This window comes from Ambystoma mexicanum (genome assembly GCF_040938575.1).
Source record: "Ambystoma mexicanum isolate Mex_15411 chromosome 12 unlocalized genomic scaffold, UKY_AmexF1_1 Mex_chr12_unloc.2, whole genome shotgun sequence".
In the NCBI taxonomy this organism is placed as follows: Eukaryota; Metazoa; Chordata; class Amphibia; order Caudata; family Ambystomatidae; genus Ambystoma; species Ambystoma mexicanum.
Window position 1 is genome coordinate 8,640,757 of NW_027182323.1, and position 23,413 is coordinate 8,664,169.

Consider the following 23,413-nt stretch of genomic DNA (forward strand, 5'->3'; position numbering starts at 1 on the left):
GCACAGTCGGAGAGGAGATTGCAACAACTATCTTTTTAACTGCTAACATTGAACTGGCTTCCTTTCGCCAGTCCTCCTCTCACTAACCCAATGTCACACTTAACACGCCCCCAACAGGGGGCCTTGGGCTTAAAAGCACAGGGGATCGTAACACCACCCCTGGACAAATGTTCAAAACTCTGAATCAGCACTCTTCGACCCAGCGGCTTCCTTGTTACTTGTTGGGGTCTGGTGCCCATTTCACTGGTGCCACTACCTCCTAGCGGGTTACCCAACAGTCCACCTCGAGCTGCACCTCCACTGGGCGGGACCCAAAGGTTGTCCCGAGGCTCCCGGTGCTGCAGATCTGGTTCTAGTTCCGGCGGAGGTGATTCACAGTCCTCTCTCTCGACCAGGTGTTTGAACAAAGAGCTGTTTCTCGTGATCTCCTTGTCTTCGACCAACCTAATCCTCCTCTGGCTTTATGGTCTATTGTAGAACCTCTCCACTCATTTGCCCACATTTTACCTTTGATAGTACTGGGACAAGGAAGGGGCGACCCTGGTGGCGTGGGCGATTTCGGGGGATCGTGGGCAAAACCAGGACTTTCGGGAGAGGCTTAGAAATTCATCAGAGAATCCTAGGCTCCCAAAACCAAGAAGGCCTACAGAGGTGCTTGGGATAAGTGGAGTAAATGGTGCATGGAGAGGGAAATACATCCTGTTCAAACAGATGTAGTCGATGTGGTGAAATTCCTGGTCAATCAGGCAGCTCAGGGTAGAGTATACTGGACTATTTACACATATCATTCAGCGATTTCGGCAGGGCATGAAAACGTAGAAAGTCACCCCTTGGGCGAACATCCACTGGCGTGTAGAGTACTCAAAGGAATAAAAAGTATGATACCACCGGCTCTGAGATATCACCGTCTTTGGGACGTTAGTGGGGTGTTGAGATTGTTTGAGTCCTGGCCGGATAATGGCGGTCTGTCCAGGAAGGCTCTGTGGGCTAATCTGACTACCCTGCTCTGCTTAATATCGTGCAAAAGGGTCTCGGACATCAGGGCTCAGGAAGTGGACTGGAAATTGTTTTCGCCGACAGGCGTTCCCTTTCATATAACAAAGAGAACTAACACAGGGATCAGGACAGTCGATTATGAGGCATTTCCAGAAGGGCCCAAATTATGTCCAGTCAGTGGTTTGAAGCTGTATGAAAGTAACTCAACACAGTTCAGGTCCACAGTGGAATCACAATTGTGATAAGGAAACCCTTTATGGCAGTTTGGACAGCTACCTTGGCAAGATGGGTGAAGTGGTGCATGAGCCAAGCTGGCGTAGGTACAAGTCATTTCGGAGCACATTCGGTTAGGGGTGCCATGGCATCCACAGCATTCAGAATGGGGGCATGCCTAGCGGACATTTTGAAGGCAGGGGTTTGGTCCAACAAGTCGACTTTTAAGAACTTTTATTTTAGACCAATCGGCCAGGTGACTACGTTGGTAGTGAGTAAGCTTGGAACAAGCATAATCCGAGCCTACCCGTCTTGACATAGAATACTGATTTTCAATACATTTGTAATAGAAAGTCATGATTCTATTAAAGATACTGAGGCAAAGGATTATCCCACCCTATCAATTGCGTAAATAGACTGGAATGACTGTGATCGGAATTACTGATTATAAGGAAGTTTGGAATTTAATTTCTGACATGTTCTTTTGCGATTGCCCACCCAGTTTATAGTGGAGTTTTTCATTGGTGCTGTTTGTGAATTGGCAGGTACATAACCCAAGACGTCAAGTACATGAGGAGTAAAAGAGACGTGGTGGAGGTTTCCAGCGTTAACTGGTTGGGACGCAGTTATGGATCAGCGAAAGAAAGAGGCCGAAGGAAGGCAGACGATGTTATACTGGACTTTAGTGTATGATTGGTTACAAGAAGTCACATAAAAGAAGAACCAATTAAATACAAACTCATATATCGCTAAAATTCATGGGATTTGTAGTTTTAGCTGTTTCTTTTTATGGTTGTGTTTTTTAAAGTTGTTGGCTGCTCGAGAAGTAAAGAGTTGAGCATAATCTTTCGCCTCCATGACTTTAATAGAATCATGTCTTTCTATTACGAATGCATTGAAAATCTGTATTTATTGTGTAATTGGTGCAGATTTCAAGCCATCCCGCAAAAAACATAGTGGTATTTCAGTCCTGCGTTTTCATAGTGTTTACAAGCCTGTCACTTACCTGCCATGACTCCACTATTACTCTATCCCCCCAACCCCCAATCCACCCATTACTCTCCAAACATTCACCTGTCGGTCTAACATTTGTAAACAATACAAGATAGAAAAGCATACTTATTCTGACATCAAGTGTTTAAAACAATGCACCTTCAAACACTGACTACATTTAATAAAAATTGCAATAACATATTTGATATTAAGCTGTGGTGGATATATAGATGATCTGCTGTGTATTTCTGCGATTTTTTAAATACGAAAACTTTCACATTACAAAAAAAAAAGCCACTTAGAAATGCGGGGGGTTCAACCCGCGACCTCATTGCCACAAGTCATGCCCTCCAACTCCGAGCAACATCCGCGAAGCACAATAGTGCCTTCCTGAATAAAGGATTAATGCATGATCCGTGGAACCAGGCTACGTAGCTCTCTGTGTTTAACCCATTCCTTTTTTGCTCATTTCACCCACACTGGAATCGTGGCTTGTAAGGTATGTATTACAATACAACAAACATTGGGATTGCTTGGTTCTTTCTCAGTCGCTCTTTTCCCAGTACATAAATGCAGAATGCTAACTCTTTTACGCGGGACCGAGCCTCATCCTTTGAAACCCCAGGCAGCCTGCCTGCGCTAGGAACGTGTTTTTTCTGTTTAATCTGCGATGTTTTTCATGAAATAAGCATACAAAATAACGTGTTTGTATTTATAGGGGGTACTTCATTTCCAGAGAACAGGGTTTTTTTTATCAATTGGAGCCCAGCTGTATTTCTGCACGAGTTACTGGCGACGTCCCTACACATAATACAAAATGGCTGCCACGTCCACAGGAAACACATCATGTCTCTTCTGATTCTCTCGGTACTTCTACTACCCCAGCACCCCTCCCTCCACGTAAAGCACCCTGTTCTGTTGGTATAAGAATTTGGTAATTCTTAAAATGCTACCAAAAATAAAATGTCCTTCGAGCCGGATTTGAACCAGCGACCTAAGGATATCTGAATTTCCACTACAGTCCTCCGCTCTACCAACTGAGCTATCGAAGGCTCCTTGCTTTGTCCACTATCAATAGCATATTTTTGTATCTCATCACAGAATGTTGTTCCTTCTGTTTTATAAATCTATTTCTCAAAGCAATATACAGTAAAATGTACCTCTAAACAAATCCCTGGCCCTTTCTATATTTGATAAGTGAAAAAGGGAAACATTTTAAGAGAAAATTGAGAGTGAAAGTGACTAAAATACATCCTGCAAATATAGCTGTATACTGCTGTCTTCGGATTTCTTGTATTGCCTATGTTTCTATTAAAATGGCATAATGAAGTAACAGTTGATACAGGTGGGGCTTAATAGCCGCCGATTAACAGACTCGCCAGCCAGCAAGCTGCTGAAACACTAAATGCCCACTGCAAAGCTATACAATGTTGAATGTAAATCTTACGTAATTTGAGTTCATAATATATTCTGAACCATTGTACCTGCGTAGTACAAAAAGGACGCACAGTCGGAGAGGAGATTGCAACAACTATCTTTTTAACTGCTAACATTGAACTGGCTTCCTTTCGCCAGTCCTCCTCTCACTAACCCAATGTCACACTTAACACGCCCCCCAACAGGGGGCCTTGGGCTTAAAAGCACAGGGGATCGTAACACCACCCCTGGACAAATGTTCAAAACTCTGAATCAGCACTCTTCGACCCAGCGGCTTCCTTGTTACTTGTTGGGGTCTGGTGCCCATTTCACTGGGACCACTACCTCCTAGCGGGTTACCCAACAGTCCACCTCGAGCTGCACCTCCACTGGGCGGGACCCAAAGGTTGTCCCGAGGCTCCCGGTGCTGCAGATCTGGTTCTAGTTCCGGCGGAGGTGATTCACAGTCCTCTCTCTCGACCAGGTGTTTGAACAAAGAGCTGTTTCTCGTGATCTCCTTGTCTTCGACCAACCTAATCCTCCTCTGGCTTTATGGTCTATTGTAGAACCTCTCCACTCATTTGCCCACATTTTACCTTTGATAGTACTGGGACAAGGAAGGGGCGACCCTGGTGGCGTGGGCGATTTCGGGGGATCTTGGGCAAAACCCGGACTTTCGGGAGAGGCTTAGAAATTCATCAAAGAATCCTGGGCTCCCAAAACCAAGAAGGCCTACAGAGGTGCTTGGGATAAGTGGAGTAAATGGTGCATGGAGAGGGAAATACATCCTGTTCAAACAGATGTAGTCGATGTGGTGAAATTCCTGGTCAATCAGGCAGCTCAGGGTAGAGTATACTGGACTATTTACACATATCGTTCAGCGATTTCGGTAGGGCATGAAAACGTGGAATGTCACCCCTTGGGCGAACATCCACTGGCGTGTAGAGTACTCAAAGGAATAAAAAGTATGATACCACCGGCTCTGAGATATTACCGTCTTTGGGACGTTAGTGGGGTGTTGAGATTGTTTGAGTCCTGGCCGGATAATGGCGGTCTGTCCAGGAAGGCTCTGTGGGCTAATCTGACTACCCTGCTCTGCTTAATATCGTGCAAAAGGGTCTCGGACATCAGGGCTCAGGAAATGGACTGGAAATTGTTTTCGCCGACAGGCGTTCCCTTTCATATAACAAAGAGAACTAACACAGGGATCAGGACAGTCGATTATGCAGCATTTCCAGAAGGGCCCAAATTATGTCCAGTCAGTGGTTTGAAGCTGTATGAAAGTAACTCAACACAGTTCAGGTCCACAGTGGAATCACAATTGTGATAAGGAAACCCTTTATGGCAGTTTGGACAGCTACCTTGGCAAGATGGGTGTAGGCATGAGCCAAGCTGGCGTAGGTACAAGTCATTTCGGAGCACATTCGGTTAGGGGTGCCATGGCATCCACAGCATTCAGAATGGGGGCATGCCTAGCGGACATTTTGAAGGCAGGGGTTTGGTCCAACAAGTCGACTTTTAAGAACTTTTATTTTAGACCAATCGGCCAGGTGACTACGTTGGTAGTGAGTAAGCTTGGAACAAGCATAAACCGAGCCTACCCGTCTTGACATAGAATACTGATTTTCAATACATTTGTAATAGAAAGTCATGATTCTATTAAAGATACTGAGGCAAAGGATTATCCCACCCTATCAATTGCGTAAATAGACTGGAATGACTGTGATCGGAATTACTGATTATAAGGAAGTTTGGAATTTAATTTCTGACATGTTCTTTTGCGATTGCCCACCCAGTTTATAGTGGAGTTTTTCATTGGTGCTGTTTGTGAATTGGCAGGTACAGAACCCAAGACGTCAAGTACATGAGGAGTAAAAGAGACGTGGTGGAGGTTTCCAGCGTTAACTGGTTGGGACGCAGTTATGGATCAGCGAAAGAAAGAGGCCGAAGGAAGGCAGACGATGTTATACTGGACTTTAGTGTATGATTGGTTACAAGAAGTCACATAAAAGAAGAACCAATTAAATACAAACTCATATATCGCTAAAATTCATGGGATTTGTAGTTTTAGCTGTTTCTTTTTATGGTTGTGTTTTTTAAAGTTGTTGGCTGCTCGAGAAGTAAAGAGTTGAGCATAATCTTTCGCCTCCATGACTTTAATAGAATCATGTCTTTCTATTACGAATGCATTGAAAATCTGTATTTATTGTGTAATTTGTGCAGATTTCAAGCCATCCAGCAAAAAACATAGTGGTATTTCAGTCCTGCGTTTTCATAGTGTTTACAAGCCTGTCACTTACCTGCCATGACTCCACTATTACTCTATCCCCCCAACCCCCAATCCACCCATTACTCTCCAAACATTCACCTGTCGGTCTAACATTTGTAAACAATACAAGATAGAAAAGCATACTTATTCTGACATCAAGTGTTTAAAACAATGCACCTTCAAACACTGACTACATTTAATAAAAATTGCAATAACATATTTGATATTAAGCTGTGGTGGATATATAGATGATCTGCTGTGTATTTCTGCGATTTTTTAAATACGAAAACTTTCACATTCCAAAAAAAAAAGCCACTTAGAAATGCGGGGGGTTCAACCCGCGACCTCATTGCCACAAGTCATGCCCTCCACCTCCGAGCAACATCCACGATGCATAATAGTGCCTTCCTGAATAAAGGATTAATGCATGATCCGTGGAACCAGGCTACGTAGCTCTCTGTGTTTAACCCATTCCTTTTTTGCTCATTTCACCCACACTGGAATCGTGGCTTGTAAGTTATGTATTACAATACAACAAACATTGGGATTGCTTGGTTCTTTCCCAGTCGCTCTTTTCCCAGTACATAAATGCAGAATGCTAACTCTTTTACGCGGGACCGAGCCTCATCCTTTGAAACCCCAGGCAGCCTGCCTGCGCTGGGAACATGTTTTTTCTGTTTAATCTGCGATGTTTTTCATGAAATAAGCATACAAAATAACGTGTTTGTATTTATAGGGGGTACTTCATTTCCAGAGAACAGGGTTTTTTTTATCAATAGGAGCCCAGCTGTATTTCTGCACGAGTTACTGGCGACCTCCCTACACATAATACAAAATGGCTGCCACGTCCACAGGAAACACATCATGTCTCTTCTGATTCTCTCAGTACTTCTACTACCCCAGCACCCCTCCCTCCACGTAAAGCACCCTGTTCTGTTGGTATAAGAATTTGGTAATTCTTAAAATGCTACCAAAAAAAAAAAAATGTCCTTCGAGCCGGATTTGAACCAGCGACCTAAGGATATCCGAATTTCCACTATAGTCCTCCGCTCTACCAACGGAGCTATCGAAGGCTCCTGGTTTTTAGCGCTATCAATAGCATATTTTTGTATCTCATCACAGAATGTTGTTCCTTCTGTTTTATAAATCTATTTCTCAAAGCAATATACAGTAAAATGTACCTCTAAACAAATCCCTGGCCCTTTCTATATTTGATAAGTGAAAAAGGGAAACATTTTAAGAGAAAATTGAGAGTGAAAGTGACTAAAATACATCCTGCAAATATAGCTGTATACTGCTGTCTTCGGATTTCTTGTATTGCCTATGTTTCTATTAAAATGGCATAATGAAGTAACAGTTGATACAGGTGGGGCTTAATAGCCGCCGATTAACAGACTCGCCAGCCAGCAAGCTGCTGAAACACTAAATGCCCACTGCAAAGCTATACAATGTTGAATGTAAATCTTACGTAATTTGAGTTCATAATATATTCTGAACCATTGTACCTGCGTAGTACAAAAAGGACGCACAGTCGGAGAGGAGATTGCAACAACTATCTTTTTAACTGCTAACATTGAACTGGCTTCCTTTCGCCAGTCCTCCTCTCACTAACCCAATGTCACACTTAACACGCCCCCAACAGGGGGCCTTGGGCTTAAAAGCACAGGGGATCGTAACACCACCCCTGGACAAATGTTCAAAACTCTGAATCAGCACTCTTCGACCCAGCGGCTTCCTTGTTACTTGTTGGGGTCTGGTGCCCATTTCACTGATGCCACTACCTCCTAGCGGGTTACCCAACAGTCCACCTCGAGCTGCACCTCCACTGGGCGGGACCCAAAGGTTGTCCTGAGGCTCCCGGTGCTGCAGATCTGGTTCTAGTTCCGGCGGAGGTGATTCACAGTCCTCTCTCTCGACCAGGTGTTTGAACAAAGAGCTGTTTCTCGTGATCTCCTTGTCTTCGACCAACCTAATCCTCCTCTGGCTTTATGATCTATTGTAGAACCTCTCCACTCATTTGCCCACATTTTACCTTTGATAGTACTGGGACAAGGAAGGGGCGACCCTGGTGGCGTGGGCGATTTCGGGGGATCTTGGGCAAAACCAGGACTTTCAGGAGAGGCTTAGAAATTCATCAGAGAATCCTGGGCTCCCAAAACCAAGAAGGCCTACAGAGGTGCTTGGGATAAGTGGAGTAAATGGTGCATGGAGAGGGAAATACATCCTGTTCAAACAGATGTAGTCGATGTGGTGAAATTCCTGGTCAATCAGGCAGCTCAGGGTAGAGTATACTGGACTATTTACACATATCGTTCAGCGATTTCGGTAGGGCATGAAAACGTAGAAAGTCACCCCTTGGGCGAACATCCACTGGCGTGTAGAGTACTCAAAGGAATAAAAAGTATGATACCACCGGCTCTGAGATATTACCTTCTTTGGGACGTTAGTGGGGTGTTGAGATTGTTTGAGTCCTAGCCGGATAATGGCGGTCTGTCCAGGAAGGCTCTGTGGGCTAATCTGACTACCCTGCTCTGCTTAATATCGTGCAAAAGGGTCTCGGACATCAGGGCTCAGGAAGTGGACTGGAAATTGTTTTCGCCGACAGGCGTTCCCTTTCATATAACAAAGAGAACTAACACAGGGATCAGGACAGTCGATTATGCAGAATTTCCAGAAGGGCCCAAATTATGTCCAGTCAGTGGTTTGAAGCTGTATGAAAGTAACTCAACACAGTTCAGGTCCACAGTGGAATCACAATTGTGATAAGGAAACCCTTTATGGCAGTTTGGACAGCTACCTTGGCAAGATGGGTGAAGTGGTGCATGAGCCAAGCTGGCGTAGGTACAAGTCATTTCGGAGCACATTCGGTTAGGGGTGCCATGGCATCCACAGCATTCAGAATGGGGGCATGCCTAGCGGACATTTTGAAGGCAGGGGTTTGGTCCAACAAGTCGACTTTTAAGAACTTTTATTTTAGACCAATCGGCCAGGTGACTACGTTGGTAGTGAGTAAGCTTGGAACAAGCATAATCCGAGCCTATCCGTCTTGACATAGAATACTGATTTTCAATACATTTGTAATAGAAAGTCATGATTCTATTAAAGATACTGAGGCAAAGGATTATCCCACCCTATCAATTGCGTAAATAGACTGGAATGACTGTGATCGGAATTACTGATTATAAGGAAGTTTGGAATTTAATTTCTGACATGTTCTTTTGCGATTGCCCACCCAGTTTATAGTGGAGTTTTTCATTGGTGCTGTTTGTGAATTGGCAGGTACAGAACCCAAGACGTCAAGTACATGAGGAGTAAAAGAGACGTGGTGGAGGTTTCCAGCGTTAACTGGTTGGGACGCAGTTATGGATCAGCGAAAGAAAGAGGCCGAAGGAAGGCAGACGATGTTATACTGGACTTTAGTGTATGATTGGTTACAAGAAGTCACATAAAAGAAGAACCAATTAAATACAAACTCATATATCGCTAAAATTCATAGGATTTGTAGTTTTAGCTGTTTCTTTTTATGGTTGTGTTTTTTAAAGTTGTTGGCTGCTCGAGAAGTAAAGAGTTGAGCATAATCTTTCGCCTCCATGACTTTAATAGAATCATGTCTTTCTATTACGAATGCATTGAAAATCTGTATTTATTGTGTAATTTGTGCAGATTTCAAGCCATCCCGCAAAAAACATAGTGGTATTTCAGTCCTGCGTTTTCATAGTGTTTACAAGCCTGTCACTTACCTGCCATGACTGCACTATTACTCTATCCCCCCAACCCCCAATCCACCCATTACTCTCCAAACATTCACCTGTCGGTCTAACATTTGTAAACAATACAAGATAGAAAAGCATACTTATTCTGACATCAAGTGTTTAAAACAATGCACCTTCAAACACTGACTACATTTAATAAAAATTGCAATAACATATTTGATATTAAGCTGTGGTGGATATATAGATGATCTGCTGTGTATTTCTGCGATTTTTTAAATACGAAAACTTTCACATTACAAAAAAAAAAGCCACTTAGAAATGCGGGGGGTTCAACCCGCGACCTCATTGCCACAAGTCATGCCCTCCACCTCCGAGCAACATCCGCGAAGCACAATAGTGCCTTCCTGAATAAAGGATTAATGCATGATCCGTGGAACCTGGCTACGTAGCTCTCTGTGTTTAACCCATTCCTTTTTTGCTCATTTCACCCACACTGGAATCGTGGCTTGTAAGGTATGTATTACAATACAACAAACATTGGGATTGCTTGGTTCTTTCTCAGTCGCTCTTTTCCCAGTACATAAATGCAGAATGCTAACTCTTTTACGCGGGACCGAGCCTCATCCTTTGAAACCCCAGGCAGCCTGCCTGCGCTAGGAACGTGTTTTTTCTGTTTAATCTGCGATGTTTTTCATGAAATAAGCATACAAAATAACGTGTTTGTATTTATAGGGGGTACTTCATTTCCAGAGAACAGGGTTTTTTTTATCAATTGGAGCCCAGCTGTATTTCTGCACGAGTTACTGGCGACCTCCCTACACATAATACAAAATGGCTGCCACGTCCACAGGAAACACATCATGTCTCTTCTGATTCTCTCGGTACTTCTACTACCCCAGCACCCCTCCCTCCACGTAAAGCACCCTGTTCTGTTGGTATAAGAATTTGGTAATTCTTAAAATGCTACCAAAAAAAAAATGTCCTTAGAGCCGGATTTGAACCAGCGACCTAAGAATATCTGAATTTGAATTTCCACTACAGTCCTCTGCTCTACCAACTGAGCTATCGAAGGCTCCTGGCTTTGTACACTATCAATAGCATATTTTTGTATCTCATCACAGAATGTTGTTCCTTCTGTTTTATAAATCTATTTCTCAAAGCAATATACAGTAAAATGTACCTCTAAACAAATCCCTGGCCCTTTCTATATTTGGTAAGTGAAAAAGGGAAACATTTTAAGAGAAAATTGAGAGTGAAAGTGACTAAGATACATCCTGCAAATATAGCTGTATACTGCTGTCTTCGGATTTCTTGTATTGCCTATGTTTCTATTAAAATGGCATAATGAAGTAACAGTTGATACAGGTGGGGCTTAATAGCCGCCGATTAACAGACTCGCCGGCCAGCAAGCTGCTGAAACACTAAATGCCCACTGCAAAGCTATACAATGTTGAATGTAAATCTTACGTAATTTGAGTTCATAATATATTCTGAACCATTGTACCTGCGTAGTACAAAAAGGACGCACAGTCGGAGAGGAGATTGCAACAACTATCTTTTTAACTGCTAACATTGAACTGGCTTCCTTTCGCCAGTCCTCCTCTCACTAACCCAATGTCACACTTAACACGCCCCCAACAGGGGGCCTTGGGCTTAAAAGCACAGGGGATCGTAACACCACCCCTGGACAAATGTTCAAAACTCTGAATCAGCACTCTTCGACCCAGCGGCTTCCTTGTTACTTGTTGGGGTCTGGTGCCCATTTCACTGGTGCCACTACCTCCTAGCGGGTTACCCAACAGTCCACCTCGAGCTGCACCTCCACTGGGCGGGACCCAAAGGTTGTCCCGAGGCTCCCGGTGCTGCAGATCTGGTTCTAGTTCCGGCGGAGGTGATTCACAGTCCTCTCTCTCGACCAGGTGTTTGAACAAAGAGCTGTTTCTCGTGATCTCCTTGTCTTCGACCAACCTAATCCTCCTCTGGCTTTATGGTCTATTGTAGAACCTCTCCACTCATTTGCCCACATTTTACCTTTGATAGTACTGGGACAAGGAAGGGGCGACCCTGGTGGCGTGGGCGATTTCGGGGGATCTTGGGCAAAACCAGGACTTTCAGGAGAGGCTTAGAAATTCATCAGAGAATCCTGGGCTCCCAAAACCAAGAAGGCCTACAGAGGTGCTTGGGATAAGTGGAGTAAATGGTGCATGGAGAGGGAAATACATCCTGTTCAAACAGATGTAGTCGATGTGGTGAAATTCCTGGTCAATCAGGCAGCTCAGGGTAGAGTATACTGGACTATTTACACATATCGTTCAGCGATTTCGGTAGGGCATGAAAACGTAGAAAGTCACCCCTTGGGCGAACATCCACTGGCGTGTAGAGTACTCAAAGGAATAAAAAGTATGATACCACCGGCTCTGAGATATTACCATCTTTGGGACGTTAGTGGGGTGTTGAGATTGTTTGAGTTCTAGCCGGATAATGGCGGTCTGTCCAGGAAGGCTCTGTGGGCTAATCTGACTACCCTGCTCTGCTTAATATCGTGCAAAAGGGTCTCGGACATCAGGGCTCAGGAAGTGGACTGGAAATTGTTTTCGCCGACAGGCGTTCCCTTTCATATAACAAAGAGAACTAACACAGGGATCAGGACAGTCGATTATGCAGAATTTCCAGAAGGGCCCAAATTATGTCCAGTCAGTGGTTTGAAGCTGTATGAAAGTAACTCAACACAGTTCAGGTCCACAGTGGAATCACAATTGTGATAAGGAAACCCTTTATGGCAGTTTGGACAGCTACCTTGGCAAGATGGGTGAAGTGGTGCATGAGCCAAGCTGGCGTAGGTACAAGTCATTTCGGAGCACATTCGGTTAGGGGTGCCATGGCATCCACAGCATTCAGAATGGGGGCATGCCTAGCGGACATTTTGAAGGCAGGGGTTTGGTCCAACAAGTCGACTTTTAAGAACTTTTATTTTAGACCAATCGGCCAGGTGACTACGTTGGTAGTGGGTAAGCTTGGAACAAGCATAATCCGAGCCTATCCGTCTTGACATAGAATACTGATTTTCAATACATTTGTAATAGAAAGTCATGATTCTATTAAAGATACTGAGGCAAAGGATTATCCCACCCTATCAATTGCGTAAATAGACTGGAATGACTGTGATCGGAATTACTGATTATAAGGAAGTTTGGAATTTAATTTCTGACATGTTCTTTTGCGATTGCCCACCCAGTTTATAGTGGAGTTTTTCATTGGTGCTGTTTGTGAATTGGCAGGTACAGAACCCAAGACGTCAAGTACATGAGGAGTAAAAGAGACGTGGTGGAGGTTTCCAGCGTTAACTGGTTGGGACGCAGTTATGGATCAGCGAAAGAAAGAGGCCGAAGGAAGGCAGACGATGTTATACTGGACTTTAGTGTATGATTGGTTACAAGAAGTCACATAAAAGAAGAACCAATTAAATACAAACTCATATATCGCTAAAATTCATGGAATTTGTAGTTTTAGCTGTTTCTTTTTATGGTTGTGTTTTTTAAAGTTGTTGGCTGCTCGAGAAGTAAAGAGTTGAGCATAATCTTTCGCCTCCATGACTTTAATAGAATCATGTCTTTCTATTACGAATGCATTGAAAATCTGTATTTATTGTGTAATTTGTGCAGATTTCAAGCCATCCCGCAAAAAACATAGTGGTATTTCAGTCCTGCGTTTTCATAGTGTTTACAAGCCTGTCACTTACCTGCCATGACTGCACTATTACTCTATCCCCCCAACCCCCAATCCACCCATTACTCTCCAAACATTCACCTGTCGGTCTAACATTTGTAAACAATACAAGATAGAAAAGCATACTTATTCTGACATCAAGTGTTTAAAACAATGCACCTTCAAACACTGACTACATTTAATAAAAATTGCAATAACATATTTGATATTAAGCTGTGGTGGATATATAGATGATCTGCTGTGTATTTCTGCGATTTTTTAAATACGAAAACTTTCACATTACAAAAAAAAAAGCCACTTAGAAATGCGGGGGGTTCAACCCGCGACCTCATTGCCACAAGTCATGCCCTCCACCTCCGAGCAACATCCACGATGCATAATAGTGTCTTCCTGAATAAAGGATTAATGCATGATCCGTGGAACCAGGCTACGTAGCTCTCTGTGTTTAACCCATTCCTTTTTTGCTCATTTCACCCACACTGGAATCGTGGCTTATAAGGTATGTATTACAATACAGCAAACATTGGGATTGCTTGGTTCTTTCTCAGTCGCTCTTTTCCCAGTACATAAATGCAGAATGCTAACTCTTTTACGCGGGACCGAGCCTCATCCTTTGAAACCCCAGGCAGCCTGCCTGCGCTAGGAACGTGTTTTTTCTGTTTAATCTGCGATGTTTTTCATGAAATAAGCATACAAAATAACGTGTTTGTATTTATAGGGGGTACTTCATTTCCAGAGAACAGGGTTTTTTTTTATCAATTGGAGCCCAGCTGTATTTCTGCACGAGTTACTGGCGACCTCCCTACACATAATACAAAATGGCTGCCACGTCCACAGGAAACACATCATGTCTCTTCTGATTCTCTCGGTACTTCTACTACCCCAGCACCCCTCCCTCCACGTAAAGCACCCTGTTCTGTTGGTATAAGAATTTGGTAATTCTTAAAATGCTACCAAAAAAAAAATGTCCTTAGAGCCGGATTTGAACCAGCGACCTAAGAATATCTGAATTTGAATTTCCACTACAGTCCTCTGCTCTACCAACTGAGCTATCGAAGGCTCCTGGCTTTGTACACTATCAATAGCATATTTTTGTATCTCATCACAGAATGTTGTTCCTTCTGTTTTATAAATCTATTTCTCAAAGCAATATACAGTAAAATGTACCTCTAAACAAATCCCTGGCCCTTTCTATATTTGGTAAGTGAAAAAGGGAAACATTTTAAGAGAAAATTGAGAGTGAAAGTGACTAAGATACATCCTGCAAATATAGCTGTATACTGCTGTCTTCGGATTTCTTGTATTGCCTATGTTTCTATTAAAATGGCATAATGAAGTAACAGTTGATACAGATGGGGCTTAATAGCCGCCGATTAACAGACTCGCCGGCCAGCAAGCTGCTGAAACACTAAATGCCCACTGCAAAGCTATACAATGTTGAATGTAAATCTTACGTAATTTGAGTTCATAATATATTCTGAACCATTGTACCTGCGTAGTACAAAAAGGACGCACAGTCGGAGAGGAGATTGCAACAACTATCTTTTTAACTGCTAACATTGAACTGGCTTCCTTTCGCCAGTCCTCCTCTCACTAACCCAATGTCACACTTAACACGCCCCCAACAGGGGGCCTTGGGCTTAAAAGCACAGGGGATCGTAACACCACCCCTGGACAAATGTTCAAAACTCTGAATCAGCACTCTTCGACCCAGCGGCTTCCTTGTTACTTGTTGGGGTCTGGTGCCCATTTCACTGGTGCCACTACCTCCTAGCGGGTTACCCAACAGTCCACCTCGAGCTGCACCTCCACTGGGCGGGACCCAAAGGTTGTCCCGAGGCTCCCGGTGCTGCAGATCTGGTTCTAGTCCGGCGGAGGTGATTCACAGTCCTCTCTCTCGACCAGGTGTTTGAACAAAGAGCTGTTTCTCGTGATCTCCTTGTCTTCGACCAACCTAATCCTTCTCTGGCTTTATGGTCTATTGTAGAACCTCTCCACTCATTTGCCCACATTTTACCTTTGATAGTACTGGGACAAGGAAGGGGCGACCCTGGTGGCGTGGGCGATTTCGGGGGATCTTGGGCAAAACCAGGACTTTCGGGAGAGGCTTAGAAATTCATCAGAGAATCCTGGGCTCCCAAAACCAAGAAGGCCTACAGAGGTGCTTGGGATAAGTGGAGTAAATGGTGCATGGAGAGGGAAATACATCCTGTTCAAACAGATGTAGTCGATGTGGTGAAATTCCTGGTCAATCAGGCAGCTCAGGGTAGAGTATACTGGACTATTTACACATATCGTTCAGCGATTTCGGTAGGGCATGAAAACGTAGAAAGTCACCCCTTGGGCGAACATCCACTGGCGTGTAGAGTACTCAAAGGAATAAAAAGTATGATACCACCGGCTCTGAGATATCACCGTCTTTGGGACGTTAGTGGGGTGTTGAGATTGTTTGAGTCCTGGCCGGATAATGGCGGTCTGTCCAGGAAGGCTCTGTGGGCTAATCTGACTACCCTGCTCTGCTTAATATCGTGCAAAAGGGTCTCGGACATCAGGGCTCAGGAAGTGGACTGGAAATTGTATTCGCCGACAGGCGTTCCCTTTCATATAACAAAGAGAACTAACACAGGGATCAGGACAGTCGATTATGCAGCATTTCCAGAAGGGCCCAAATTATGTCCAGTCAGTGGTTTGAAGCTGTATGAAAGTAACTCAACACAGTTCAGGTCCACAGTGGAATCCCAATTGTGATAAGGAAACCCTTTATGGCAGTTTGGACAGCTACCTTGGCAAGATGGGTGAAGTGGTGCATGAGCCAAGCTGGCGTAGGTACAAGTCATTTCGGAGCACATTCGGTTAGGGGTGCCATGGCATCCACAGCATTCAGAATGGAGGCATGCCTAGCGGACATTTTGAAGGCAGGGGTTTGGTCCAACAAGTCGACTTTTAAGAACTTTTATTTTAGACCAATCGGCCAGGTGACTACGTTGGTAGTGAGTAAGCTTGGAACAAGCATAATCCGAGCCTACCCGTCTTGACATAGAATACTGATTTTCAATACATTTGTAATAGAAAGTCATGATTCTATTAAAGATACTGAGGCAAAGGATCATCCCACCCTATCAATTGCGTAAATAGACTGGAATGACTGTGATCGGAATTACTGATTATAAGGAAGTTTGGAATTTAATTTCTGACATGTTCTTTTGCGATTGCCCACCCAGTTTATAGTGGAGTTTTTCATTGGTGCTGTTTGTGAATTGGCAGGCACAGAACCCAAGACGTCAAGTACATGAGGAGTAAAAGAGACGTGGTGGAGGTTTCCAGCGTTAACTGGTTGGGACGCAGTTATGGATCAGCGAAAGAAAGGCCGAAGGAAGGCAGACGATGTTATACTGGACTTTAGTGTATGATTGGTTACAAGAAGTCACATAAAAGAAGAACCAATTAAATACAAACTCATATATCGCTAAAATTCATGGGATTTGTAGTTTTAGCTGTTTCTTTTTATGGTTGTGTTTTTTAAAGTTGTTGGCTGCTCGAGAAGTAAAGAGTTGAGCATAATCTTTCGCCTCCATGACTTTAATAGAATCATGTCTTTCTATTACGAATGCATTGAAAATCTGTATTTATTGTGTAATTTGTGCAGATTTCAAGCCATCCCGCAAAAAACATAGTGGTATTTCAGTCCTGCGTTTTCATAGTGTTTACAAGCCTGTCACTTACCTGCCTTGTCTCCACTATTACTCTATCCCCCCAACCCCCAATCCACCCATTACTCTCCAAACATTCACCTGTCGGTCTAACATTTGTAAACAATACAAGATAGAAAAGCATACTTATTCTGACATCAAGTGTTTAAAACAATGCACCTTCAAACAATGACTACATTTAATAAAAATTGCAATAACATATTTGATATTAAGCTGTGGTGGATATATAGATGATCTGCTGTGTATTTCTGCGATTTTTTAAATACGAAAACTTTCACATTACAAAAAAAAAAGCCACTTAGAAATGCGGGGGGTTCAACCCGCGACCTCATTGCCACAAGTCATGCCCTCCACCTCTGAGCAACATCCGCGAAGCACAATAGTGCCTTCCTGAATAAAGGATTAATGCATGATCCGTGGAACCAGGCTACGTAGCTCTCTGTGTTTAACCCATTCCTTTTTTGCTCATTTCACCCACACTGGAATCGTGGCTTGTAAGGTATGTATTACAATACAACAAACATTGGGATTGCTTGGTTCTTTCTCAGTCGCTCTTTTCCCAGTACATAAATGCAGAATGCTAACTCTTTTACGCGGGACCGAGCCTCATCCTTTGAAACCCCAGGCAGCCTGCCTGCACTAGGAACGTGTTTTTTCTGTTTAATCTGCGATGTTTTTCATGAAATAAGCATACAAAATAACGTGTTTGTATTTATAGGGGGTACTTCATTTCCAGAGAACAGGGTTTTTTTTATCAATTGGAGCCCAGCTGTATTTCTGCACGAGTTACTGGCGACCTCCCTACACATAATACAAAATGGCTGCCACGTCCACAGGAAACACATCATGTCTCTTCTGATTCTCTCGGTACTTCTACTACCCCAGCACCCCTCCCTCCACGTAAAGCACCCTGTTCTGTTGGTATAAGAATTTGGTAATTCTTAAAATGCTACCAAAAAAAAATGTCCTTTGAGCCGGATTTGAACCAGCGACCTAAGGATATCTGAATTTCCACTACAGTCCTCCGCTCTACCAACTGAGCTATCGAAGGCTCCTGGCTTTGTACACTATCAATAGCATATTTTTGTATCTCATCACAGAATGTTGTTCCTTCTGTTTTATAAATCTATTTCTCAAAGCAATATACAGTAAAATGTACCTCTAAACAAATCCCTGGCCCTTTCTATATTTGGTAAGTGAAAAAGGGAAACATTTTAAGAGAAAATTGAGAGTGAAAGTGACTAAGATACATCCTGCAAATATAGCTGTATACTGCTGTCTTCGGATTTCTTGTATTGCCTATGTTTCTATTAAAATGGCATAATGAAGTAACAGTTGATACAGATGGGGCTTAATAGCCGCCGATTAACAGACTCGCCGGCCAGCAAGCTGCTGAAACACTAAATGCCCACTGCAAAGCTATACAATGTTGAATGTAAATCTTACGTAATTTGAGTTCATAATATATTCTGAACCATTGTACCTGCGTAGTACAAAAAGGACGCACAGTCGGAGAGGAGATTGCAACAACTATCTTTTTAACTGCTAACATTGAACTGGCTTCCTTTCGCCAGTCCTCCTCTCACTAACCCAATGTCACACTTAACACGCCCCCCAACAGGGGGCCTTGGGCTTAAAAGCACAGGGGATCGTAACACCACCCCTGGACAAATGTTCAAAACTCTGAATCAGCACTCTTCGACCCAGCGGCTTCCTTGTTACTTGTTGGGGTCTGGTGCCCATTTCACTGGTGCCACTACCTCCTAGCGGGTTACCCAACAGTCCACCTCGAGCTGCACCTCCACTGGGCGGGACCCAAAGGTTGTCCCGAGGCTCCCGGTGCTGCAGATCTGGTTCTAGTTCCGGCGGAGGTGATTCACAGTCCTCTCTCTCGACCAGGTGTTTGAACAAAGAGCTGTTTCTCGTGATCTCCTTGTCTTCGACCAACCTAATCCTCCTCTGGCTTTATGGTCTATTGTAGAACCTCTCCACTCATTTGCCCACATTTTACCTTTGATAGTACTGGGACAAGGAAGGGGCGACCCTGGTGGCGTGGGCGATTTCGGGGGATCTTGGGCAAAACCAGGACTTTCGGGAGAGGCTTAGAAATTCATCAGAGAATCCTGGGCTCCCAAAACCAAGAAGGCCTACAGAGGTGCTTGGGATAAGTGGAGTAAATGGTGCATGGAGAGGGAAATACATCCTGTTCAAACAGATGTAGTCGATGTGGTGAAATTCCTGGTCAATCAGGCAGCTCAGGGTAGAGTATACTGGACTATTTACACATATCGTTCAGCGATTTCGGTAGGGCATGAAAACGTAGAAAGTCACCCCTTGGGCGAACATCCACTGGCGTGTAGAGTACTCAAAGGAATAAAAAGTATGATACCACCGGCTCTGAGATATCACCGTCTTTGGGACGTTAGTGGGGTGTTGAGATTGTTTGAGTCCTGGCCGGATAATGGCGTTCTGTCCAGGAAGGCTCTGTGGGCTAATCTGACTACCCTGCTCTGCTTAATATCGTGCAAAAGGGTCTCGGACATCAGGGCTCAGGAAGTGGACTGGAAATTGTTTTCGCCGACAAGCGTTCCCTTTCATATAACAAAGAGAACTAACACAGGGATCAGGACAGTCGATTATGCAGCATTTCCAGAAGGGCCCAAATTATGTCCAGTCAGTGGTTTGAAGCTGTATGAAAGTAACTCAACACAGTTCAGGTCCACAGTGGAATCACAATTGTGATAAGGAAACCCTTTATGGCAGTTTGGACAGCTACCTTGGCAAGATGGGTGAAGTGGTGCATGAGCCAAGCTGGCGTAGGTACAAGTCATTTCGGAGCACATCCGGTTAGGGGTGCCATGGCATCCACAGCATTCAGAATGGGGGCATGCCTAGCGGACATTTTGAAGGCAGGGGTTTGGTCCAACAAGTCGACTTTTAAGAACTTTTATTTTAGACCAATCGGCCAGGTGACTACGTTGATAGTGAGTAAGCTTGGAACAAGCATAATCCGAGCCGACCCGTCTTGACATAGAATACTGATTTTCAATACATTTGTAATAGAAAGTCATGATTCTATTAAAGATACTGAGGCAAAGGATTATCCCACCCTATCAATTGCGTAAATAGACTGGAATGACTGTGATCGGAATTACTGATTATAAGGAAGTTTGGAATTTAATTTCTGACATGTTCTTTTGCGATTGCCCACCCAGTTTATAGTGGAGTTTTTCATTGGTGCTGTTTGTGAATTGGTAGGTACAGAACCCAAGACGTCAAGTACATGAGGAGTAAAAGAGACGTGGTGGAGGTTTCCAGCGTTAACTGGTTGGGACGCAGTTATGGATCAGCGAAAGAAAGAGGCCGAAGGAAGGCAGACGATGTTATACTGGACTTTAGTGTATGATTGGTTACAAGAAGTCACATAAAAGAAGAACCAATTAAATACAAACTCATATATCGCTAAAATTCATGGGATTTGTAGTTTTAGCTGTTTCTTTTTATGGTTGTGTTTTTTAAAGTTGTTGGCTGCTCGAGAAGTAAAGAGTTGAGCATAATCTTTCGCCTCCATGACTTTAATAGAATCATGTCTTTCTATTACGAATGCATTGAAAATCTGTATTTATTGTGTAATTTGTGCAGATTTCAAGCCATCCCGCAAAAAACATAGTGGTATTTCAGTCCTGCGTTTTCATAGTGTTTACAAGCCTGTCACTTACCTGCCTTGTCTCCACTATTACTCTATCCCCCCAACCCCCAATCCACCCATTACTCTCCAAACATTCACCTGTCGGTCTAACATTTGTAAACAATACAAGATAGAAAAGCATACTTATTCTGACATTAAGTGTTTAAAACAATGCACCTTCAAACACTGACTACATTTAATAAAAATTGCAATAACATATTTGATATTAAGCTGTGGTGGATATATAGATGATCTGCTGTGTGTTTCTGCGATTTTTTAAATACGAAAACTTTCACATTACAACAAAAAAAAGCCACTTAGAAATGCGGGGGGTTCAACCCGCGACCTCATTGCCACAAGTCATGCCCTCCACCTCCGAGCAACATCCGCGAAGCACAATAGTGCCTTCCTGAATAAAGGATTAATGCATGATCCGTGGAACCAGGCTACGTAGCTCTCTGTGTTTAACCCATTCCTTTTTTGCTCATTTCACCCACACTGGAATCGTGGCTTGTAAGGTATGTATTACAATACAACAAACATTGGGATTGCTTGGTTCTTTCTCAGTCGCTCTTTTCCCAGTACATAAATGCAGAATGCTAACTCTTTTACGCGGGACCGAGCCTCATCCTTTGAAACCCCAGGCAGCCTGCCTGCACTAGGAACGTGTTTTTTCTGTTTAATCTGCGATGTTTTTCATGAAATAAGCATACAAAATAACGTGTTTGTATTTATAGGGGGTACTTCATTTCCAGAGAACAGGGTTTTTTTTATCAATTGGAGCCCAGCTGTATTTCTGCACGAGTTACTGGCGACCTCCCTACACATAATACAAAATGGCTGCCACGTCCACAGGAAACACATCATGTCTCTTCTGATTCTCTCGGTACTTCTACTACCCCAGCACCCCTCCCTCCACGTAAAGCACCCTGTTCTGTTGGTATAAGAATTTGGTAATTCTTAAAATGCTACCAAAAAAAAAATGTCCTTTGAGCCGGATTTGAACCAGCGACCTAAGGATATCTGAATTTCCACTACAGTCCTCCGCTCTACCAACTGAGCTATCGAAGGCTCCTGGCTTTGTACACTATCAATAGCATATTTTTGTTTCTCATCACAGAATGTTGTTCCTTCTGTTTTATAAATCTATTTCTCAAAGCAATATACAGTAAAATGTACCTCTAAACAAACCCCTGGCCCTTTCTATATTTGGTAAGTGAAAAAGGGAAACATTTTAAGAGAAAATTGAGAGTGAAAGTGACTAAGATACATCCTGCAAATATAGCTGTATACTGCTGTCTTCGGATTTCTTGTATTGCCTATGTTTCTATTAAAATGGCATAATGAAGTAACAGTTGATACAGATGGTGCTTAATAGCCGCCGATTAACAGACTCGCCGGCCAGCAAGCTGCTGAAACACTAAATGCCCACTGCAAAGCTATACAATGTTGAATGTAAATCTTACGTAATTTGAGTTCATAATATATTCTGAACCATTGTACCTGCGTAGTACAAAAAGGACGCACAGTCGGAGAGGAGATTGCAACAACTATCTTTTTAACTGCTAACATTGAACTGGCTTCCTTTCGCCAGTCCTCCTCTCACTAACCCAATGTCACACTTAACATGCCCCCCAACAGGGGGCCTTGGGCTTAAAAGCACAGGGGATCGTAACACCACCCCTGGACAAATGTTCAAAACTCTGAATCAGCACTCTTCGACCCAGCGGCTTCCTTGTTACTTGTTGGGGTCTGGTGCCCATTTCACTGGTGCCACTACCTCCTAGCGGGTTACCCAACAGTCCACCTCGAGCTGCACCTCCACTGGGTGGGACCCAAAGGTTGTCCCGAGGCTCCCGGTGCTGCAGATCTGGTTCTAGTTCCGGCGGAGGTGATTCACAGTCCTCTCTCTCGACCAGGTGTTTGAACAAAGAGCTGTTTCTCGTGATCTCCTTGTCTTCGACCAACCTAATCCTCCTCTGGCTTTATGGTCTATTGTAGAACCTCTCCACTCATTTGCCCACATTTTACCTTTGATAGTACTGGGACAAGGAAGGGGCGACCCTGGTGGCGTGGGCGATTTCGGGGGATCTTGGGCAAAACCAGGACTTTCGGGAGAGGCTTAGAAATTCATCAGAGAATCCTGGGCTCCCAAAACCAAGAAGGCCTACAGAGGTGCTTGGGATAAGTGGAGTAAATGGTGCATGGAGAGGGAAATACATCCTGTTCAAACAGATGTAGTCGATGTGGTGAAATTCCTGGTCAATCAGGCAGCTCAGGGTAGAGTATACTGGACTATTTACACATATCGTTCAGCGATTTCGGTAGGGCATGAAAACGTAGAAAGTCACCCCTTGGGCGAACATCCACTGGCGTGTAGAGTACTCAAAGGAATAAAAAGTATGATACCATCGGCTCTGAGATATCACCGTCTTTGGGACGTTAGTGGGGTGTTGAGATTGTTTGAGTCCTGGCCGGATAATGGCGGTCTGTCCAGGAAGGCTCTGTGGGCTAATCTGACTACCCTGCTCTGCTTAATATCGTGCAAAAGGGTCTCGGACATCAGGGCTCAGGAAGTGGACTGGAAATTGTTTTCGCCGACAGGCGTTCCCTTTCATATAACAAAGAGAACTAACACAGGGATCAGGACAGTCGATTATGCAGCATTTCCAGAAGGGCCCAAATTATG

At 43.7% G+C, this 23,413-nt stretch overlaps 2 non-coding genes across 2 annotated transcripts; both read right to left on the reverse strand.

Moving 5' to 3' along the window:
* Positions 1–3,168: 3,168 nt before the first annotated feature.
* TRNAY-GUA (transfer RNA tyrosine (anticodon GUA)) lies at positions 3,169–3,254 on the reverse strand. Its single transcript is given in 2 exon segments — positions 3,169–3,204; positions 3,218–3,254. It is a non-coding gene; the product is annotated as a tRNA-Tyr (tRNA).
* A 3,620-nt stretch (positions 3,255–6,874) lies between these two features.
* Positions 6,875–6,960, reverse strand: TRNAY-AUA (transfer RNA tyrosine (anticodon AUA)). Its single transcript is given in 2 exon segments — positions 6,875–6,910; positions 6,924–6,960. It is a non-coding gene; the product is annotated as a tRNA-Tyr (tRNA).
* Between the last annotated feature and the right edge of the window lie 16,453 nt (positions 6,961–23,413).